The sequence below is a fragment of the Eptesicus fuscus genome, chromosome 8 (genome assembly GCF_027574615.1).
Source record: "Eptesicus fuscus isolate TK198812 chromosome 8, DD_ASM_mEF_20220401, whole genome shotgun sequence".
Taxonomy (NCBI): Eukaryota; Metazoa; Chordata; class Mammalia; order Chiroptera; family Vespertilionidae; genus Eptesicus; species Eptesicus fuscus.
In genome coordinates this window covers 16746909-16761447 of record NC_072480.1, presented here as the reverse complement: position 1 = coordinate 16761447, position 14539 = coordinate 16746909, and the positions used below count along the sequence as shown (strand labels likewise).

Sequence of the window (14539 nt, the reverse complement as noted above, 5' to 3'; positions counted from 1 at the left end):
AAATTACATGTTGGACTTCCTAGCAAAAAAAAGAAAGAAAGAAAACCAGCCAACACCTTGCCCTTTGAAGATTTCCTGGCAGTATAACACTTTATATGTAATAAAGTAATTTCATTGCTAATTCTTTGAGTCCATTTTTTATTTTATAAAATCTGTCTCCAGAGAAAAGTTAGGAATTTTCCTATTAACATTTTGTAAGACTCTCCAGTCCTATATATTACTTTTCTAAGCTATTTTTGGACTTTCCTACAAGGACTCACAAACAAGCACTTTGAATCAGCACATGGTAATACTATGGTTCAATTTCAGAAACTTCTAAAACATTGCTCGCTTTGTATAATTTACATTGTTCACTGTATTTTTACAATACTTTATTTAAAAAAGAGTGGAAATAGAAAAGTAGAAGTTAATAGTGGCAGTTAATATTAAGCAGATACTAACAGTGAAGAGCAGATATTCTCTAAATTTAATAAAATTAACACTAGATGGAAATCAATGTGCATGCTGAAAGATGTGAAACTTTTAATGTCAATTGGACACTGAGTGGACTAAAGCTGGTTGACTGTAATGTTCAGATGTCATGAAACAGAAGTAAATTAAAGAATATCTATAATGAATTAAGATCATGTCATCTAAGATGAAGTATTCTATAATTTTTAAAAATCTCTGGGAATGGGTGAACATTCCAACTCAAACCCTTCTATAGGACAGCATTATTTCACCCAGCTCAAACGTCACCATCTCTGGGAACCCTCTCTCTACTCCTCAGACTATATCCATAGTTCCTTGCTGGGTTCTATAAACTTTACATTCTAGATACCCACAAAATGATCTGTTGGCGTCCTAGTCACTATACTGTGAGCCCCTCAAAGATAGATACTATCTCACTGATCTTCCTATCAGATGACCAATAAATGTTTGATGAAGTGTTTCATGCCACAGAAAATACATGCTCCAAAGGCATGGTTTTTTTTTTTTCTAACCTTGCCACTTTCTCCATAAAAAAGGGGAAGTTCTTCTTCCATATGGACTCAGTCCTGTGCAGTCCCTGAGGAAAAAGTATTTGGTAAAATCAGCATCCCATATGTCAAATGAAACTAGGCAGGTTAAAATTACTTCTAATTAACAGAGAAAATAAGCTGAGCTCAAATATGGTGAAGAGAAGATAAAGGAATTAAGTTTTAGGCATGGGAGTTAATAGCTATAAAACTCGAAAGGTGTTTTAACTGTTCTGGAACTACCTTATTGCTTCTTATGGGAATCCTCCTGCTGAGGTTTGAAAAGCAATCCCAGGACAAATGTAGATTCTTAAATCTAAAAGGAAATAAGTAGAAAATTTTCATTTCAGAGTTGACTTTCTATAGATAAAGAAAAATAAACTTTTGACCTTGTTCAAACTTTCCCTGGGATTGGAAAATTCAAAATCACTGTGAACAGCAGACTTATCAATTCTCGGCTCCACTGAGAGATATATGATTTACTAAGCTGGGGGAAAAAGGTAGGGGAGAGGGGAGGTAATGAATGAAAAGGATGAAACGATGAATGAACATGGCTTTGATATCCTAAACTTTAACAAAAAATCTGAAACAACAGCCATCAAGTATGTAGCAATAGTACTGGATGTCCCTGCCTGAACCATCTTCACAATATTTTCTACCACGTAGAAGTAACAGCAGAAGCAGCCCTATCAGAATATATGCACCATGTCCATGATTCAGTCATTACAAGACAACTATCTCGTCACAAAAGATGAAAAAAACAAAAAGCAATTTAATGAGCCCTCGCTCTACTCCTCAGTTTTCTAAGTGGTTAGAGCGTAGGCCCACAGACCAAAGAGTCTTGGGTTGGATTCCTGGTCAAGGGCATGTACCTCGGTTACAGGTCCCCCAGCCCCGGTACGGGCGCATGTGGGAGGCAACCAATTGATGTGTCTCTCTCACGTGGATGTTTCTCTCTCTCTTTCTCCCCTTCCTCCCTCCCTTCCACTCTCTCGCTAGAAATCAATGGAAAAAAATATCCTCCAATGAGGATTAAACAAAAAGCAATCATATTTATTTTTATTTTTTATTTATTTATTTATTTATTTTTATTTTTTTTTTTTACTTTATATTTCTTTATTGATTAAGGTGTCACATATTTGTCCTCATCCCCCCATTCCCATCCCACCCCTCTCCCCACGCATGCCCCAATCCCCTGTTGAACTCAACCGTTGGATAGGCTCATATGCATGCACACAGGTCCCTTGGTTGAACTCTCCCCCTCCCCCTACCCTCCCCCTACCCTCCCCTATCCTCCCTCTGAGGCCCGATAGTCCGATCAATGCCTCCTTGCTTCTGGTTCTGTTCTTGTTCCTCAGTCTATGTTGTTCATCATTTCCCCTAGATGAGCGAGATCATATGTCACTAGATATATACTAACAAGAACTAAATGTGAGACGAGCAATAATAGTTATGCTGACAGGCAAATGAATCAATCTGTAGCGAGCTTCCCCCTGGACCAACAGTTCTTTTGAGACCCAATTTCAATGTCCAGTAGTTCCTTATGTGTACATGTCAGCCCTGACCCCTCAGCTCTGGATGGTGGACAAATGGTGGTGGTGGAGGTCCGACTCCCTCTGGCTTGGTCTCGGCCGAACCCAGGGGCACGGCGTCACCCGGATTAAGGGGCACGTGGCCTCACCCATACCCAAGGGGCGCGTGGTCTCACCCGGGCCTGGGACCCAGCCTCACCCGGATGGATCCAGGGGCGCATGGCCTCACCCGGACCAAGGATCTGGCTTCACCCGTACCCAGGGACGCTTGGCCTCTCCCAGACCCAGGGGCACGTGGCCTCACCCGGGCTTAGTTGCACAAGGCCTCACCTGGATCCAGGGACCCATGGTCTCTCCCGGACCCAGGGACGCTTGGCCTCTCCCAGACCCAGGGCCACTTGGGCTCACCCGGGCCTAGGTGCACGAGGCCTCACCCGGATCCAGGGACACATGGTCTCACCCGGACCCAGGGACGCTTGGCCTCTCCCAGACCCAGGGGCACGTGGCCTCACCCGGGCCTAGGTGCACGAGGCCTCACCCGGATCCAGGGACACATGGTCTCACCCGGACCCAGGGACGCTTGGCCTCTCCCAGACCCAGGGGCACGTGGCCTCACCCGGGCCTAGGTGCACTAGGCCTCACCCGGATCCTGGGACACTTGGTCTCACCCGGACCCAGGGACGCTTGGCCTCTCCCAGACCCAGGGCCACTTGGGCTCACCCGGGCCTAGGTGCACGAGGCCTCACCCGGATCCAGGGACACATGGTCTCACCCGGACCCAGGGACGCTTGGCCTCTCCCAGACCCAGGGGCACGTGGCCTCACCCGGGCCTAGGTGCACGAGGCCTCACCCAGATCCAGGGACACATAGTCTCACCCGGACCCAGGGACGCTTGGCCTCTTCCAGACCCAGGGCCACTTGGGCTCACCCGGGCCTAGGTGCACGAGGCCTCACCCGGATCCAGGGACACATGGTCTCACCCGGACCCAGGGACGCTTGGCCTCTCCCAGACCCAGGGGCACGTGGCCTCACCCGGGCCTAGGTGCACGAGGCCTCACCCGGATCCAGGGACACATGGTCTCACCCGGACCCAGGGACGCTTGGCCTCTCCCAGACCCAGGGCCACTTGGGCTCACCCGGGCCTAGGTGCACGAGGCCTCACCCGGATCCTGGGACACTTGGTCTCACCCGGACCCAGGGACGCTTGGCCTCTCCCAGACCCAGGGCCACTTGGGCTCACCCGGGCCTAGGTGCACGAGGCCTCACCCGGATCCAGGGACACATGGTCTCACCCGGACCCAGGGACGCTTGGCCTCTCCCAGACCCAGGGCCACGTGGGCTCACCCGGGCCTAGGTGCACGAGGCCTCACCCGGATCCTGGGACACATGGTCTCACCCGGACCCAGGGACGCTTGGCCTCTCCCAGACCCAGGGCCACGTGGGCTCACCCGGGCCTAGGTGCACGAAGCCTCACCCGGATCCTGGGACACATGGTCTCACCCGGACCCAGGGACGCTTGGCCTCTCCCAGACCCAGGGCCACTTGGGCTCACCCGGGCCTAGGTGCACGAGGCCTCACCCGGATCCAGGGACACATGGTCTCTCCTGGACCCAGGGACGCTTGGCCTCTCCCAGACCCAGGGCCACTTGGGCTCACCCGGGCCTAGGTGCACGAGGCCTCACCCGGATCCTGGGACACATGGTCTCACCCGGACCCAGGGACGCTTGGCCTCTCCCAGACCCAGGGCCACTTGGGCTCACCCGGGCCTAGGTGCACGCGGCCTCACCCGGATCCAGGGACACATGGTCTCACCCGGACCCAGGGACGCTTGGCCTCTCAGACCCCGGGGCACGTGACCTCACCCAGGCCTAGGTGCACGAGGTCTCACCCGGATCCAGGGACACATGGTCTCGCCTGGACCCAGGGGTGTGTGGGCTCTCCCAGACCCAGGGGCGCTTGGCCTCGCCCGGGCACGGGATCCAGCGTCATCCGGGTCCAGGGGCACATGGCCTCACCCGGACCCGGAGTCCGGCCTCACCTGGACCCAGGGGCATGTGGCCTCACCTAGACCCAGGGACGTGAGGCCTCACTTATACCCAGAGGAGTGTGACCACACCCTAGCCCAGAGGCGTGCAACCCCGCCCGCACCCGGGTCTCAGCGGGGCCCCGTCTTCCCGATCCCAATTCCTGCCGGTCAATCCCCCCTCAGCAATTCCCCTGGCCATCCTTCCAGAGCTCCAGTATGGCTGCTGCAGAACTCGTCGGGCGGCGGCTCGGCGAAGCTCCGGTGCGCCTGGTGCATGGCGGTGGGCCGGTCTGGCGTCGCTGCGTCGGCCCTTGGGTCTGCATCGGTGGCCGGTCGCCGAGCATGCGCACCTGGCCGCTTCCGGGGCGTTGAGATTCTTGACGGACTCGGAGGTCAGCAAGCGCGGAGTCTCCCACCCCATGTCTCAGAGGGGCTCGTCTGTCCGTGCTTGGCTGCCAGTGGAGCCATCCCCTCAGCCGGAGACCGCCGGGGGAACTGCGCCGAGCACGTTCCAGGCCGCTGTTGTATCGCCTGAGCCATAGTTCTTTTGTGTCGCCTGAGCCATAGTTCTTAAAGTGTGGTCTTTGGGTCACCGGCATCAGCATCATCCCACATACCCCTCTTTTATTCTAGTTGTAGAGCGTCTACTCAGCCAGCCCTATGGTGGTCTTGGATGGTGTCTGCTCTGCTCTCTTGTCGTAGTCTCAAAGTTGTTGTGGTAGGCAACAATCAGGCTTCCGCCCTATGCCTCCATCTTGGTCCTCCTTTGTATAGTTAAGTCTTGATTGTTGTTGGTGTCACTGAGGGGGCTCTCTTTGTCTATAAAGGAAGAGTTGCTGTGCAGGAGATTCGTTTATGGGCCGGGTCTTGGTGCAGCAAAGCTTTGGCGCTCACTGAATATTCCTGTTGAATGTGTCCCTTATGCACGTGGTTGAAATCTGGTGTCATCTCCCACAGACCACTAGATGCCCTCGTTTCTGGGTCTCCAATGGGGTGTAGATCAGCTACTGCCTTAGGCACTCAGCAAGGATTACAGCAAAAACTGTAGTTTCTTCCTCCTGTCTGAGTGGCCCTGGAGCAGTCCGACTAGAACAGCAGTTCATCTGGTCCGCTGCCAGAGAGCAGGCCACCCACATGCATAAGCCGTTGCTTGGGGCGCAGGTGTGCCTGCAAGACTTGCGGGGCAGGTCTTCAAAACGTGTGGGGCGGGTCCCAGGGCGGGGCGGGGTCTCAGGGCGCCAACAGGCCATGGTGCGGCGAGCCGCGATGGCTGTGAGTCTGGTCCTTCTGCCTTCCACGTATCTAAGTCCCCTCGTTCCGCACTCCAGCGCAGCAAACACTGATTGCTGGGCGCACCTTCGCAAGAGTCCCGCCTCTCCCCGCAGGCATCTGGGTCTCCCGCGGTTCGCCAGAAGATGGATTTCAGGGTGATGGAGAGCTAATCTCCCCTAGGTTTGGAACAAAAGCCCCTTTCCCCCGCCACCAGCCAGACCCACGCGCCTCCACACCTCATCCCCTCCGATTTCGCTGGGTGCGAGGCAACAGAACAGCCTTTAACCTCCGCCGCCATCTTTTTCAAACTTCCCAATTTGTACTTCTTAATCCCTTCATTTCAATCAACTCTACTGAAGTCTAGCGCCGCCGGGAGGTGCACGGAAAGGGCGCCCGGGCCTCCGTCCGGTGCGCGGTGCGCGCGTCCCGCGGAACCAGGCGCGCGAGGGCCACGCGGCAGGGACGGGCGCTGGGCAGCCGCCGAGCTCCAGGCACCGCCATCGCCGCGTTCCGGGCGTCGCCGCCGCGGCGTCCCCCCAAATTGTACTTCTTAATCCCGTGAATTCAGTCAACTCTACTGAAGTCTAGCGCCGCCGGGAGGTGCACGGAGAGGGCTCCCGGGCCTCCGTCCGGTGCGCGGTGCGCGCGTCCCGCGGAACCAGGCGCGCGAGGGCTGCGCGGCGGGGTCAGGCGCTGGGCGGCCGCCGAGCTCCAGGCACCGCCATCGCCGCGTTCCGGGCGTCGCCGCCGCGGCGTCCCCCCAAATTGTACTTCTTAATCCCTTAAATTCAGTCAACTCTACTGAAGTCTAGCGCCGCCGGGAGGTGCACGGAGAGGGCTCCCGGGCCTCCGTCCGGTGTGCGGGGCGCGCGGCCCGCGGCGCCAGGCGCGCGGGGGCTGCGCGGCGGGGACGGGTGCTGGGAGGCCGCCGGGCTCCGGGCGCCGCCGCTGCGGCGGCGTCCCCAGCGTCCCGGGCCGGGCGGCCTGCGGGGGCGGTGGAGTTGCGAAAGTGAGTGAGTTTCCCAGAGTTTCGCCCGGAATGGGGTTCAGTGCAATCGGAGCCGACGCTCAGTGCACTCCGGAGCCTTTATCTCCTTCCTGCCAGTGAACGCCGGCCAGGTCCTCAGCCGCCCCCTCCTCTCCGGTTCCATCCTCCCCGCAGGCGTGCGCGCTCGTGTCTCCGCCAGTTTCTCCATACCTCAGGCTTTTACGGCTTCCCCGACTGTCCCCGTGGCCTTCTCCTTCCCCCCAGCTGTGGGCATTTCAGTCCACCAACTTTCCTGTGATTCTGGATGATGTCCGTTCTGACCTCTAGTTGTATTTTTGAAATTGTTGTGCCCGGCTGCAGGTTAGGTGTTTAACCTATGGCGCCATCTTGGTTCTCCAGCAATCATATTTAATAATGTTGATATTTCTGATTTAAGTTGGATTATATTTACTCAAATACAATCGATATTTCAAGTACTAACATGAGGACATTTTATTTAATATTATCTACAAATAGTTAGAGCCTTATAATAGACAGATAAAAACAATAACCAAAATAAGGTCAAGTCTTGCCCTGGCCAGGTGGCTAAGTTGGTTGGAGCATCCTACTGTACACCGAAAGGTAGTGGGTTATATTCCCACTCAGGGTTTATAGGAGAAGCAACAGATTGAAGTTTCTCACATTGGTGTTTCTCTCTCTCTCTCTCACCCTTCCTCTCTAAAATCAATAAAAACATATCCTGGGGGAGGATTAAAAAAGTAATAATAAGGTCAAGTCTTAAAGGTGTTCCTTATTGATATTTTATATGCCCTTGAGGATACTGTTAAAATTTTGTTTTCCTCAGCTATAAAAAGATCTCTCAGAATATAAGAAATAATAATATATTCAGAATACTTATAACTCAAACCATGGCAATTAATACAAACATTACTTCTAATGTTTGGAAAAGATATGCTTGCTTTCAAAGGATCAATTGGAGTTTTCTTATAAATTTACTAGAGGCCTGGTGCACGACATTCATGCACTCCGGGGGTGTGGGGGTGTGGGGAGGTCCCTCAGCCGGGCCTGTGCTCTCTCACAGTCCCTCTTGCAGTCCGGAGGCCCTTGGGGAATGTCTGACTGATGGTGGGCCTAAGCCATCAGTGGGACATCCTTAGCACTGCCGCAGAGGCAGGAGAGGCTCCCGCCACCATCGCTGTGCTCGCCAGCCATGAGCCCAGCTTGTGGCTGAGTGGCGCTCCCCCTGTGGGAGCGCACTGACCACCAGGGGGCAGCTCCTGCATTGAGCATCTGCCCCCTGGTGGTCAGTGCACATCATAGCAACCAGTCGTTCCACCGTTCGGTTGATTTGGATATTAGCCTTTTATTATATAGGATAAAACTAGATCTGGTTGTCAATGTGGAAAGATAATTTCATATTCCTATACAATCTTTTCTATTAATATGCAAAGTGCTTTAAGAGAAGGCACCATGACTCTTTTATTGCTATAACCACCACAAAGTAGAATGCAATATATTCATTGAATACAGCTTTTTGAATATTGGATACTAACTATATTGGAAATTCTTCTATTTTTGCCTCATCCTAACCGGAAATACTTTTTCCATATCTGTCCCAAGTTTAATGAATAAAAATTTAAAAAGAGGAGAGGGATGAGAATAAAGAGAAAGAGGAGAGAAAGGAGAGGAAGAGAATTCAAAGGCAAAAAATTGAAATAAAGAAACAGGACCAAAGTAGAGATGTGACTGCCCTCATTGTTAAACTTTAGACCACCTTTTGTTCCTGATAGAAGGGAATCTTGCTAATATGCCAAATCACTGAGCAGTACCCAGGTTTTTGTTTTGCTTGTTTGTTGTCTTTTCCACCTCATCCCTGTACCATTGTAGATAGAGATTTATTTTAACAACTGTATATGCTGGTTTTTTAAGGAAGAAAAAAAATAGTTTTTTTTTCAGTATCTTTTAGAAATTTCAAGAATAGTAACACATTAAAAATTAGAATGATGAAAAATGAGCCATTCTGTTTACTTGATAAGACATAATTACATCTAGGCATAAGAAAATTACCATATTCAAATAAAAACATTCAGTTGAATTCAATTAACATAATTTCATTTTTGTTGATCAACATTCCCAATATACTTAGTATCCAATATACAAAAATGATTCAAGATTAATTATTATTTTACAGTACTGTGAAAACATATTGGACTTTCTAGCATTGTGAAAGATGCCTTTTTAAAAAACATTCCAATATGATGCAAACACATAGAAGAAACAGAGAAGGAAAAGAATATACCATCTTGCAACTTTAATAAAGTCATTATTTACCTGAGAAAAATACAATTTAAAAATTATATCAGCTCTATTATTCAAAAGTTAGCAGTAGAGGTACTCAATTATTTAAAAAAATCAATATTGTAAAATATAACTTCTAGATATTATACTTTATAAGTTTTGGGAGCAGGCTTCAACAATCCGGACAATGTAACATATGAAAAAAAAGCATACTAAAAAAGCTTAATCTACAGTATTTCAACATAGAAAATTCAAAGGAAAACATCTGGAATGTGAAAAAAGCAAAATTTTCAAACTTCTGGAACAAAATATAAAACATATCTTTATGATTTCAGGGCAGGGAAAGATTTCTTAAATAAGACACAAAACAAAAGCATAAACCACAAAGAAAAGACCAATAAATTTTACTACATTAACGCTTAAAATTTTGGCATAATAAATGACAAAATGAACAAAAGGAAAAACGTGCCAAGGAATGGGAGAGGATATTTTCAACACATATAACTGGTAGCTGACAAGGGTGAGCACCCAGAATATATAAAGAACACTTAAAATCAGTAAGAAAAAGACACGTTAGAAACGGGCAAAGGATACAAGCAATTGCCAGAAGAAATTAATAAATATACAAAAAGATGCTCAAATTCACCATGGAATTTATGATGGAAATGCAATCACAATGAGATAGATCTCATCCATCAGATCTGCAAAATTAGACAGGAAAAATACCTAGTGTTGGTGAGGATGCAGACCAAAAGACGAATTGCTGGAAGGAATGTAAACTGATATAATAACTTTAGAGAGCAATCAACAATACTGCCTTTCAATCTTTTTGATATATATATATAGATATATATATATATATATATATATAGTTGAAACAAAAGTTTCATAAAATCTTACCCTTACTACATGAGATGCTTATATCTTCTTTTGTATTTTTTCTATTTTATTCTATTCTACGCTGTTTTATCTTATCTTTCTCTATTTCATTTTTTTAAAACATACTCAGCCCACTAAAATAATTTCAAGATCATTATAAGTCATGCCTTATAATTTGGAAAACAATGGTCTAGATAAACCCTAGAGTATATACAAAATGTTCACAAAAACAAAACTAGAAATAGAAAGCTATATACTGAGGTATGTGCATACCACACACTAATTAAGTAAATTATCCAGAATCAACACAGATAAATCTCCAAAACAATTTTGACCAAAATCACTAAGTTACAGAATGATACACATTTGATAAAATGTTAAAACATGCAGAAAACAATAGAATTTTAATGTGGTGTGAATGGTGACATATATATGGCAGGACTTTGATAGGTATTTTTTTCATATGGACGTTTTGATGGAGGTAATACCAGAGATAAAATTTGCCATGTAATTCTATCATTGAATTGGTATGATTTGGCTTTTCCATCTGACAAGACAGTTTTCAAGATGCTAAGCTTAACTTAATCATCTGAGTATGGGAGGATAGCCCAAAGTTAAGGAAAACAACATCTTAGAATCAGAATGCCACCATTTTAATATTGCCTTTACCATGGACACAGGAATTCAATACAGGTTTAAAAATGAGAACTCATAACCCACAATTTCTTTCTCCACCTGCAAAATAAAATTTTATCAGTACCATAGGAAGATAATAACCAAATAGCATAGACACAACATAGCATCTTAAATGCCATAGAAAAAAATAGAGAAAATAGAGAAAAGTTTACTATTAGTGTACTAGAATAGCAAAAATGTGTTTTTTGCTTCTGGTCTAAATCTATTTACAAGTTTCCCCCTTTTCTGCACCGGAGTGCAATATTTCTTACAGACACTGAACAGGGGCTGGGATTGTATTGGGAAGATATTCTTCATGGTGATAGTGTCATGGCATTAGATCATCCCACATGATCCATCCTACATGTTACTTTATTTTTTTTTTCCTTACACAAGTTTTAGGATTTATTACTTGGCTCATGTATATAGTTGTATATAGTTAATTACTCATATTAAAAAAGTGCTTTGTAAAATAGTTCCTTATGCACTTCCTCATTTGCTTAAATATAATTTTAAAACTATGCTATTATAGGCTCTTACTGTACTGATATTTGCTTTGCAATATGAAAAGAAAATGGGAGAATAAGTGTCATGGCATTAGATCATCCCACATGATCCATCCTTTTCTAAGCAGAAGCTCCTGCTGATGATCGCTGCCTTTACAGGGTCAAAATTAGATGCTCAAGGGCCAATGTTTCAAGTTTTGGCAAGAGTAATTTTCAAAACTAAATATGCATCAACTAAGACAATCTTTTGCATGACATTTCCTATTTTGGTTGTTTTCCTAAGTGTGTATAGTTCAATAATTTATTTCCAAATCATCCCTGTTTAGAATAGATAACTTCTTATTCTTACATACTCTATTTCAAGAGTTTTCCCTACACCCTTAATAACTACACGGTTGAATACTATTGGACAAGCAGACAATCTTTTGATGACTGAACATGGTAATATATACATTCTGAATCCTCTCAAAGAACAGGTCAAATAATTCACTTCCCTGTACAAAGCATATAAAAGGCAGTCTCTACACATTATTGTTGGTAAGGCAATCACTACTAACCAGTGTGTCTGCTAAAATGACATGTCATTATGGACTGAAATTTGGTTAGGCCTATCTGGTTCATTCAGAAGTCTCTAAGAGCAATAATTTAATACCTTAAAGCCTGACATAATACCAAGTGACTCTTCAACAGTTTCAAATAAAGAAAAGCAATGACCACGCTTAGAAAACAACGTCACAAGTCATACACAGTCAGAGGGACATTAAGAAACAATTGCAAAGTGTAGTTAAATGTAAAGAAAACATACAAATTTTCCCAACACATCTGTAGTATTCCTTTGGCTAGCCTCTTCTACTTAAGAGCCCAGTCTCTCAACTTGATGTGCTGAGTTAAACTGTAAAACCCTGGGTGACTTGAACTCAATTTGAAAAAACATTTTGTTTTACCTTTATATTATAGAAGATGATTACACTTGCTATAATGGTCATAGTATGAGTCCCAATGAAAGACATAGTAGTGAATGGCAAGGAACATTTTCTCCCAGAAAGACAATTAATTCTAAAAACCAGTTCTCTGCCATAACTATCACCTTCAGTTTACCCTTCAAACCCACAGTAACCAGGCTGTTAAAACTGCAACCCATATGTACACGCCCAGTCCCCTTGCTCTGCTCTCTTTTTTCATAGCACTCATAATTTTATAGCATTAAATAAATGTTTATTGTTACTCATTCTTTGCTAGAATGTAAGCTCCAGAAGAAAAGAAATCATTGTCTATTATGTACACAGACATATCCAAACACCTAGCCAGGATCTGATACAAAGCAGTCACTCAATAAATGTTTGTTGAATGAATGAATGAATCCAAGTTGAGAGTTTAGTACAGAATATTTCTGGAGACAAATTTCAATTTCATTTATACAGTTAACAAATATATATACTGAGATCTGATTATGGAGGAGACAGATCATATCATATCAGATAGTGGTAAGTGCCAAACAGAGCAACTTAAGAGCAAGAAGCAGCTAGCTGTAGAAGAGGTAGCTACCTCCATGAAGTGATGGCAATTGTTTTGAGGCTTGAATGAAGCTGGGTGCTGTGCAGATGTGGGTGGGGAGGGAAAGTAAGCTTTGAACATGGACAAAACAATGAATGGATAGGCCCTAGGGTTGAGGAGTCCCATACCAACCATGAGGCCTGCCTGGTGGGAGTGGGGTGTGCAAGAACATATTCCAATTGGTAACATGTGCTGGCATATACGACCTAGTGCCCTGGAAAACAGAAATTCCATTTCACCTAGAGTACTCAGATTCTCTGACAGCACTTCTTCTGTGCCAGCCCCCAAACGTCTGTATCAGCACATCGTGTAAGATTGCAAGGCACCCAGTAACAACATGGTTAGCAAAGTTCCAAGTAGCCCCAGGAGCCCAGGGTGGTGTAGAGCCAGGCAGAAACAGCACCAGCAGGTGCAGAGCCAGGAGGCTCCGCAGGCTCCACGGTCTCCTCCCAGCGGGGGAAGGAGCTCCTTCCAAAGCGCCACGTGTGAGCGCGACCACTTCCGTTCGGCTCTGACCGAGAGTGAGGGGCCAAGCGGGGCAGCGGGCAGCTCTAGGGCCGGCGTGCAGTCACAGTCGTGGACTAGAACCGCTCCAACGTTGTAGGTCACGTCCCAAGAGCAAAAGCAAAAGGTTCACTCTGACCTCGCCTTCCAGTTCAAGTGGGAAGTTCCCGTTCGGCCAAGGCGCGGCCCTTGGAAAATTATCTGCCCCTGAATTAATCCCCATTTCCGGGTCTGAGAGAAGCAATTACCTTCCAGCTTAAAATAAAGATTTAGAGCGACTTCTCCCCATCCCTTCCACATCAGTTTCACAACAGCTTCGCCTATGGGTCAACCTCTGTGCCTTATCCCTCGAAATCTGGACCAAAAGCTGAAGGCACCAGGAGTCAGTGAGCCGATTGGGGCCTGGGCCTAGGTGAATAGATGGACGGGACCCGGGCCAGAGACGAGGCGACAGAAACGAACACGCCAGTAGCCTACGTGGGACGGCGAGGGGAAGGGGAAGGGGGGAAGGGACCGAGACACCCAGGACGCCCCCCACCCGGCCTGGGTAGTCTCCGGGCAGGCGACACCCCCACGGCCACGTCAAACGCCGCCCTGGACCAGGTCCGCTATCTCCGCCGGCAGCGTCGCGCATGCGCAGCGCCGCCGAGGCGGCTGGCTGGTGGGCGTGCAACCCCGGGCCCCGCGCCCAGCCCCCGCCGGCGGGTTTGCGCACGCGCAGCGATGCCCGGTCCCTAGGCCTGGGCGGCGGCGGCGCCTAGGCCCCGCCGGTGCCATTGCGCCCCCGGGGGTTGGGCGCGGCTCGGGGCTCAGAAGCTGCTTCTGAGCGGCGGCCTCGTCCCGCAGCGCGGGCGGCGGCACCGCCCCGGGGACACCTGAGACTGGCCCGCCGCGGCCCCGGCCCTGCCCGGCTCGGCGCGCCGCACCCCAGCCCTACCTCAGCGCCGGCCCCGCCGCCTCCGCTCCGCCTCCTGCGCCGCTCGCACTGCACCGTCCGGGACGGGCGCGACGAGGTGGCGCCTCCCCTGGAAGCGGCCAGGCCTCGGGATGCGCTCGGGTGCCGGGTGGACCGGGGAGGGGAAGAGAGGGGAGCCCACGCGAGGGGAGGGGGGCCGGGGAAGGCGCCTCGCCCCTCCTCTCGTTTCTGCTGCCCGCGGCGCGCCCCGCTCTTCCCCGCCGACCCCCGCCCCTCCGGTGGAGCCGACTCCTGGGGCTGGGCACCGCCTCGCGCCCGGGCCCGTCTCTGCCCTTTTCTCCGGAATTCCCATGTGGGACACCCCCGCCTTCTCCGTGGTTCTGGTCCCCAA

General features: G+C 48.5%; 1 protein-coding gene across 1 annotated transcript in view; it reads right to left on the bottom strand.

The window, feature by feature from the left end:
* RCBTB2 (RCC1 and BTB domain containing protein 2) overlaps nucleotides 1-14271 on the bottom strand; it is a 41501-nt gene extending 27230 nt beyond the window's left edge. Inside the window, exon 1 of the mRNA XM_028151608.2 lies at nucleotides 14170-14271. The gene's annotated coding sequence lies outside the window, so the exon portion shown is untranslated. The remainder of the gene's footprint in view (nucleotides 1-14169) is intronic.
* Nucleotides 14272-14539: the final 268 nt, after the last annotated feature.